Below are 9,301 nucleotides of genomic sequence, written 5' to 3'. Positions count from 1 at the left end.
AAAAGTAAGATGTGTGTGATGGTGGCTTTTTTGTCCAGGCATGGGTGGCTGTGTCTTCTCTTAAATATACCTCCTTTATTTTAAAAACAAAAACACAAAAAGTCCTCGGTGTCCTGGAGAAGGTCACAGAACTTCAAAGGCCATTCCCTCAGCAGCCTGTGGAGAGGGCCACAGAGCAGGGCCTTCATAAGACTCTCCAATTAGGGCCACCGGGTGGAGCCATGTCAAAACGTCCCGTGTGGCGCATTCTGTTTAATTCACAATCCCTCTAGGCTAAGCTGGTCTCGTTCCCTTCTTCATTATATGTGGCCACACTGCAATTCCCCCACCGCTTTTCTTTGTAATTTAAAAAATGAGACCTCTCTGCCTGGGTTAGCGCCCTCCGAGAGTGGACCCAGAAGTCTGCACATCACAGGCCGCTCACAAACAGCTCGGGCAATATCACCAGAACAGCCCAAACCTCAAAATAATGGGGCTGTGCAGCTAAAAGAAATGAATTTTTTTTTTGTAACTTACATTCAAGACCTCCCCACCCCTTCCCTTTGCCCAGACAAATCTAGTTTTAACCACATGAGGGCATCACGTACCCTTCAATGAGCTTAAAGCTAGCTCTGAGCGCCTCTGAGTCAAACTTCCGCAGGGAGGTGTGGACATAGAAGTTAGGAGAGTGTATCCCGCACCCATGCCCTGTGCCAGGCCTTCACATTGGTAGTCTGTTCCTTCTGCTGACAACCCTCCGAGGTGGACATTATCTAAACCGATTCAAGCCAAAGCCCATGCTTCTCCTTCCTGGTTTCCTTCTGGCAGAACACGCCGAAGATTCCGACTGACCGCACATCAGAGGCTCGTGTGAGCCTTGAGCCTTCACATGAAGGAGATAAACCAACACAGGTGAGCCCCCATCCATTCATTTGGCCACCTCACCATCCAAGCACCATGGCCCTTTAACCCCGACGCCCCTTAAATCTCACGTCCTGGAGGTGGGGCCTGGGTGCTGGTGTTTTTAAAGCTCCCCGGGAGTTTCCAGTGTTCAGTGGCTGGGCATGGGCCTGTGGGGAGGTGTCACTTCCCATCTTCAAAAGAGCTCCTGAGTCCCTTCCTCGCTGCCCCACAGCATTGGCCTCAGTTTAGACCTTCCTCATCTCTCCTGGCCTCCCCACTGGTCTCCCTGCCTCCAGCCTCACTGCTGGGATCCACTTTGCAAGTGGCTGCCAGAAGAATCTTCCTAAACAAAAGTGACCCTGTCCATGGCTCCTGGTTGTCCACACTTTTCCTACCACGTCAATGGATTTGCTCCAGGTGCTGAACCTTACCATCAGGCCTTTCCCTTGCTATTCCTTCTGCGGGGAATGCCTTTGCCAGATGTCTTCCCTTAACCTCTGCTCAGCCTGGGAGCCTTATCTCAGGCATCACCTCCTCTAGGAAGCCTTCTAGATTGTCCCAGGCTGAGCTAGGTGCCGCGCTCTGCTCCCACAGTCCTCTATGCTTTTTTTTTTTTTTAAGATTTTTTATTTTTATTTATGTGACAGAGAGACAGCCAGCGAGAGAGGGAACACAGCAGGGGAGTGAGAGAGGAAGAAGCAGGCTCCCAGCGGAGGAGCCCGACGAGGGACTCGATCCCGGAACGCCGGGATCACACCCTGAGCCGAAAGCAGACGCTTTAACGACTGCGCCACCCAGGCGCCCCTGCTTCTTAATCACATATGTGTCATGGACAGCATTGTAATTTGCTGTTCTCTTGACTTTCCATATCATTATGCAGACACGGAGTCTTTTTTGTTTTTTCGATTTTAAATAGGTAACATGCTACAAGAAAAAAATGAAAACAACCTGAAATGGAAAAGTGCTGTATAAGTGTCCTTGCCATCCCCAGTTCCCCAGCCTCCTTCCCCAGAGGCAGTCTCTGATAACTCGTTTCTTAGGTGTCCTTCCAGAAATTCTCTAAGCAAATCCAAGGATACATGTGTTTAAATAGACTTTTCTCTTACTTCCTTTTTACACAGGTGGTAACAGACTATGCATACTTCTGCCATGTTTATTTTCCTCTTGACCGTATTTCTGAAGGCCGTTCCCTCTCCGTTCCTAATGACCTGCCACATTCTTAACAGCTGCACAGCATTCCATGTATGAAGGTCCATAATTCAGTTTTCTGTTGATGACTGTGTAGATTATTTTCACGGCAATGTCTTAATTAGGGGACCCAGCATCTGGTACAGTTCTTAACTTACTAGGGGACCCCCTAAATGCCTGAGTGGATGAATGGATGGACGGTTGGATATATGCATGCATGGATTGCGGGTGGATGGGTGGATTCACGGGTAAGTAGACAGGTGCATGGGTGGATCAGTTGATGGGTGGGTCAATGGATGCGTGGATGAATGGAGACTGTGTGGGTAGATGGGTGGGTTCCTGCATGAATGGATACATGGATGGATAGTGGGTGGGTGCGTGGGTGGGTGGGTGGATGGATGGATGGATGGATGGAGAAACAGGCTCAGAATGGTGAAATGACTTACCCCAGATGACACAGCTAGGAAGCAAGTAGGTTAGCGCTCTGCTGAGGTCCTCTATCCCCCTCCCACCTCTTTCAAAGCACCACACCACAACTATGACCATGTCTCTAATTTAACCTTTTCTAGATGTTATTCCTGGATTTGGGCCACTTGGGACCACATCAGAATGCACAGTTTTAGAACCTCCCATTAAGCGTGTCCTATGAAAACTAGCTGTCCCTACTCTGGAGTCTTCTTTAAAAGCCAAACAAATGAGGGGCGCCTGGGTGGCTCAGTTGGTTAAGCGTCTGCCTTCGGCTCAGGTCATGATATCGAGGTCCTGGGATCGAGCCCCACATTGGGCTCCCTGCTCAGCGGGCAGTCTGCTTCTCCCTCTCCCTCTGCTCCTCCCCACTGCTCAGTGCTCACTGTGTCTCTCTCAAATAAATAAATACATAAATCTAAATAAATGAATAAATGCCAATGAATGAATGAATGAATGAATGAATGAATGAACGCCAAACAAGAGGTCCCTCTTGATAACTGAGGCTCCTTGAACTTGAGGCAGGAGTGCAGGCTCTGTGTCCGTCCTCATGGCCAGACAGAGTACTTCTAGGTCCTACTGAGTCTTGGTAGAGTGAGGGGGACCCTGCAGACGAGCTCCGGCTCCAACCAGAAGATGGATGTGGGGTTCATTCCTCATCAAAGGCTCTTTCTGGCCTATCTGCTGACTTTCTCCCCCCTCCAAGGCGACATCAGCCAACCCTCAAAAAGCCACCTCCCCAGAGAAGGCCGTCCCCACACAGGGAGGCACCAGCTGGGCAAAGCAGAGTGAGCTGGGAGCACTGGGATCAGACAGGGTGGGTCCGAATGCCTGCTGCCACTGGGTGACCCTGAACAAGAGACTTCAAGCACCCCGCACCTCAGCTTATTCATCTGCAAAATGGGAATGAAAACAGTACCTATGCAGTCAGGTTGACATGACGGTTAAACGAGACAATGCAATAAAGCACATGTCCACAGAGCTCGTGGTCACGGCGTCGGTTATGACCACGCACAACCGCTCAGCCCTGACCGCACACCAGGCACAGCCACTCGGTGTTGACACAGAGCAGCTCGTGGACTCCTCCCAGGAAGCCTCAAATGCTGCTGTTATCCCATTTTACGGATGAAGAAACTAAAAGGTAAAGTGACATGTCCAAGACCACATAGCTAGGAAGTGACAGAGGCGGGATTCGAACCCAAGGCTGTCAGATCCAGAGTCCCGGCCCTCCGCTTGCTGCTTCTCCGCTCCATTCTCCCCCCTGCCCTGAATTCTGTGAGCCTTGGTGTTATTATGACCATCACTAATAGTAACTGCTGTTACTCTTATTTCTACGGTTGCTGCTACTGGTACTCTTTTTAAAATACGAGAACCTCAAGGCTTCCAGCCTCTGGTGTCTTTGCCACGAGACCGGACCTCACAGTAAGGCTTTGCAAATACTGCAGAGCCCTGGCCGGGCTGCCCCCGTGCAGGACGCACGCAGATGTGACTTCCGTCACACACGGCTCGTGGGGCAGGCGCCCTCCACCGTGCTTGGCCAACCACAGGGCATGGCTCTCCCCCAGCTCCAGCCTCAGATACCACCACCACCCTCCCTGCCCAGCTATCTTTGGAAAACTCTAGCTCCTGGCCTCACCTCAGAGCAGCCCAGCTCCCAGAATAACTCCAAAAGGCCCCCAGGGTGAGGACAACTCTTACTGCCCTGGAGCTGTTGCTGGTAAAGATGTTCCAGGGGCCGCCCATCCCGCCCCCGGTACCTCGGGCCAAGGGGTCGCAGGAAGCCCCAGTGGGGAAATTGGGCTGGACCCCCCTCTGCCCAAACACCTCCCCACCATACGCAGCCCTGTGTCACTGGCCCCTTTAAGCAGGACCACATGGCCTGAGGGAGCAACCCTGGATGGGACCTGGGGACTTGGGTTCTGATCCCAGCTCTGCCATGATCCCTGCATGTGACCTTAAGCAGGTACTGAACTTCTCTGAGCCTTGAAAAATCAGCAGAAGACTAGCTCCTAAGTCATAGGATTGCTGTGAGGATTGAATGGATTATCACGTGTCAAGTTAAAAAAAACACAGTCAGGCATATAGTAAGCGCTCAATAAATGTTAACTGTCCTCGCCTTCACCCCTACCCCCACCTCCGTCGTCATCATCATCACCACCGAGTTCAGCAGCAGCAACAGCGCTGTCACCGTCACGGTCATCACCGTCGTCACTGTCCCCCTCATCACTGCTATGGACTAGACTGTGTTGCTGCAAAATTCACACATTGAAACCTAACCTGCAACGTGACTATAGGGTCTTTCGGAGGTAAACACAGTTAGGTGAGGGCATAAGGGTGGGTGGGGCCTTACGAGAAAGGTCCCTCTGCAGGCTCTCAGGGGAAAGGCCATGCGGGGACAAAGTGGCCATCGACAGGCCGAGAAGAAAGCTCTCACCAGAAACTGAGCCCTGTCCAAACCTTGATCTTAGACTTTCCAGCCTCCAGAACTGTGAGAAAATAAATTTCTACTGCTGAAGCCATGTGGACTGGGGTATTCCGTTACAGCAGCGCAAGCCGACGGATACAGCCATCGTCGTCATCCACGCCACCATCATCGCCACCACCATCGCCACCACCATCGTCACCGTCGCCATCACCGGTCAGATTCCCCGGGAAGCTGACTCTGAGACGGCACTTAGCATGAAGGGTATTTATTCGGGAGTGTTCCTGGTATCAACACCTGTGGGAGGGTGGTAAGAAAGCAGGACTGGGCAGACGGAGACGGGCAGCCGTGTACCCCCAACGAAAGTGCTCGTCGATGCCACGGGAAGCCCTTAATCGAAGAGCCCCTCAGAGTTGCCCTGCATCCAGGCCCCTGTCACTTGCAATCTCTAGAATTTATCACACTATTGGGCTCAAGCCCTCATCTTCCCACTCGTTTTCCAAAGGAGATGTGCGTATTGCAGGAGGAGGAGCCAAGGGCTTACCACCAATGAATAAATCATCACTAGTGGAATCCCAGGCATCTGCTGGGTTTACCATCTGGGGGCAAAGGAGTTTAGTGGGAGCTTCTCACACTGTCCCACTTGCCCTGCAGCCCCAGAATCCTGCTCACTTTCCCACAACAGCGGGGCCCCTGGGACCATCTCCCTTTGAGTGGGTACTCCTCCATTCTAACCCCAAAGGCTTGGGACACCATGGCCCTGTTCCTGGCAAGCCTTCTTGGGCGGCCGCCGCAATCTGTCTCCTCTTGACCTTTCCCACTCTTTTTTCTAGGCAGCTGAACCAAACGATGATCTGCTCGTGCAGGCGAGTCCCTTTCTGGCCGAGCTGACGGAGCTGAGGACCTCAGGGAGGGGGCCTGGGTCAGGGCTGCTTGTACTGCCTGGCCACGAGCAAGGGTGGGCCCCTCTGATTTAGAAAACCTTCGAGGATCTGTTACCGGGCAAAGGGGGTCACGTGATCAAAGTGCCCAAGACAGCTAGGCACACAGTAGGTGCTTACTAAACGCTCCTTCATCCATAGGACAGGCCCTCAGCAGGCACCACAGGGCAGAAGGAGAAGTCAGGATTCATGCCAAGCAACAGCTTCCCACTGAACCTCTCTCTCTGGCCTCTGAGGCCCTACCTGTCTAACTTTTGCCCCACTCACCCCACTCCAGGCCTCCCTGCCATCCCTCAGACTCACGAAGCTCATGCCCACCTCAGGGCCCTTGCACTTGCTGCCCCAGAGCCCCCTTCCCCAGAGCTTCCCAAGGCTGCCTCCTCCATTCAGGTCCTACCTCATCCCGTCCACCCCGGCTCAGGTAGAAACTCTTGCCTCCTCACTAGCTCAACACCCTGTTCGTTTTCTCCGCCGTACACGGCACTCTGGATTCACCTTGCTCGGGGAGGGTAGGTCGGAGAGTTCACCATGCAACCTCCGATGCCCAGAACAGTAACTGTGTGTGATACGGGAGGTGCTCCCAACGGGCCACGGGTCCTGAAGAAGATAGGAGGCAAAAGAGACCCGTTCTCCCTCCCTGGGCAAATCTTTCCCCCGCTCTGTATTTGCAGTTTCTCTGCAAAAGGAGGAGACTGGACCCAATGACTCCATAGTCCCTTCCAGCTCAAACAAAAAGATTCCACAAACTTGGACAACTTCTCATTTTAGCCAATAACCAACTCTTGCCAGAACGTGATTCATCTCTGCCGATTTTGCCTAGCAACCAGCCCTTCTCCCCACACCCCAAATCAACCCCCCCAAGAAAAATTCCTCCCCCAACCACGCACCCGCCCCGCCTCCCCCCTCCCCCGCCCCTCTTCTGGCATCCTGGCGAGGAATGCAAGGCTTCAAGATCCCCGGTCTGTCTGCCACCAACATTTTAACACAACCTCAGAATGTCTCGGGCTATGTCTGGAACGAGCTGGGGGGAGCTGCTCCCCCCCCCCCGGGATTAGTACAGGAAACAGCAGCAGAAGTCAGACAGGCAGAAAGCGCTGACCCAGCACGGGGAGATCACTTCTATTCTGACGCCTCACCCTCCTCAGGCCTCGAAAAGTTGTCTACGTTTTAGGGAGGAAAAAAGGAGAGACCAGGAAAGTGAGCAGGGCGGAGGGACAGCCCACTCAGAGGGCCCAAGGGATATTTGCATCCAGGTCCCCACAGTGAGAAAAAGGACTTGTCTCATCTTAGCAGATACTGGAAAGCATTTCATAAACTTCAATACCCGCTTGCAACACAAAATCTTGGCAATCTAAGAATAGAAAGGAATTTCCTTAACTTGAAAAAGGATATTTACCAGAAAACTAACAGCAAACAATTTGCCCACTGGAAAACTTTGGAAGCACTACTGTTAAGATCACGCACCAGGCAAGGATGTCTACCACCACCACCACCACCATCACCTCCTCAACCATCACCCCCACCACCATCACCATCACCTCCACCATCATCACCACCACCTTCACCTCCTCAACCACCACCTCTTTACCAACACCTCCACCCCCACCCCCACTTCCTCTACCACCATCAACTCCACAGCTACCATCACTCCACCACCTCTGCCACCATTACCACCTCTACCATCATGACACCTCTTTCACCATCCCCTCCACCTCCACCTGACCAGTCAATATTGATGACAGTCAGGGGACCTGGGCTGGAGACCTGCCTCAGCCATTACCTTTCTAGGTAACTTTGGGTCTCAGTTTCCCCATTTGTAGCTTGAGTGATAGGACTGTACCAACTGTTTGCAAACTACGCTCTACTGAGCTCTAGGGGCCCCTGCAGGGGGCACAGGGAGGCAAGCAGGTGCCCTCTGGGGAGCCCATCCTCCTCCCAAAATGCAGCTCTTCTTTTATTCAACTGCTGTTAAGATTCCTGGTGAGTGTTTATTAGAATAAAGGAGCCTGTGGCTCATGTCAATACAAGTGGGGACTAAGGATAGAAACAGGTAGTTCTGGGGCGCCTGGTGGCGCAGGCGTTTAGCATCTGCCTTCGGCTCAGGGAGTGATCCCGGGGTCCTGGGATCGAGCCCCACATCGGGCTCCTCCGCTGGGAGCCTGCTTCTCCCTCTCCCACTCCCCCTGCTTGTGTTCTCTCTCTCGCTGGCTGTCTCTCTGTCAAATAAATAAATAAAATCTTTAAAAAAAAAAAAAGAAAGAAAAGAAACAGGTAATTCATGGGAGAAGAACTCTGTAAGGAGAAGCCCCTTTCTCGCCAGTAATCAGACGGCCCCACCTAACCCAACAACGGAATACCACTTCTCACCTCTCGGATCGGAAACACACAACGCCAGCAGTGCTGTCAAGGATGTGGGGAAGTGGGGGCACTCCTAGATCAAGCTGGGAACGGAAACTGGGGCCGCATCTTGGACAAGTCATTTGGCAGTGCCTGTGAAAAGGCCATGCACGTACGTCTAAGCCGAAGACCCCACTGGAAGGACCTACCGGCAGGAGCACTGAGTGCGTCTGCACAGACAGGCCCATGCAGGCCCCCCTCGAAAATGTGTGAGGACACGGGGCCACCCATCTCTGCCATCTGGGACCGCCCTTCATGAGCTTGCCCCGGGCCTGCTGTGGCCCCCACGTCTACCCGGAGGAACCCCCAACTGGCTCCATTCTGGGGACACCCGAAGCCCAAGAGAGCGGAGATCTGGGCTCACACCTCCAAAAAAGTGACTTGCTTGTGTAAGTCCATCACCCCAGGGCTTCTCCCCGGAGCGCAGCGCTCTCTCCCTTCGCGTAAGGTAGACCGCAAACCACAAGCGTGACCGGGGACACATCAGCTCACTGTCATCGACAACGGGCGAGCAGGGATGGTTTCCTCATCGGCTCAATGACGCTGACCAAAGCAACTCCATAGCGGTTTTTGAAATGAAATCCTTTATGTGAAAAGCCAATTGGGAAACATTGACTATGTCAGGATTGACGCCCCCCATGTTCCAGGCCCTTGCCCCCCCAGAGCAAACTCTCTCTGAATATCCTCTCGCTTGGCAGGAGTGCCCTCTGTACCGCCCTTCGCTGCTAGGCACGGACACCGCCTCCCTTTTTCGTTTATAAGCGACACCGGCATGAACACCCTCGCAGGTCCGTGCGTAGGCCGGCTCCGGACAAGAGCTTCGGGGGCGAGGGGCAAGGATGTGTACAGCATCGGTGGATGCGGCCGTCTGACCCTCCAAGACGGCCGAGCATCTCCACTCCGGTCTGCTGAAACCCAGACCGTGCGAAGATCAAATCTGGACAAAGACGAGATGTTCTTATCTTATGAGAGGTTGTGGGAAAAATTCAAAAGGGTTTCTAACCGG

The sequence above is a fragment of the Ursus americanus genome, chromosome 30 (assembly GCF_024610735.1).
Source record: "Ursus americanus isolate L20-20 chromosome 30, mUrsAme1.1.p, whole genome shotgun sequence".
Taxonomy (NCBI): Eukaryota; Metazoa; Chordata; class Mammalia; order Carnivora; family Ursidae; genus Ursus; species Ursus americanus.
Note: the sequence above shows the minus strand (reverse complement) of the source record.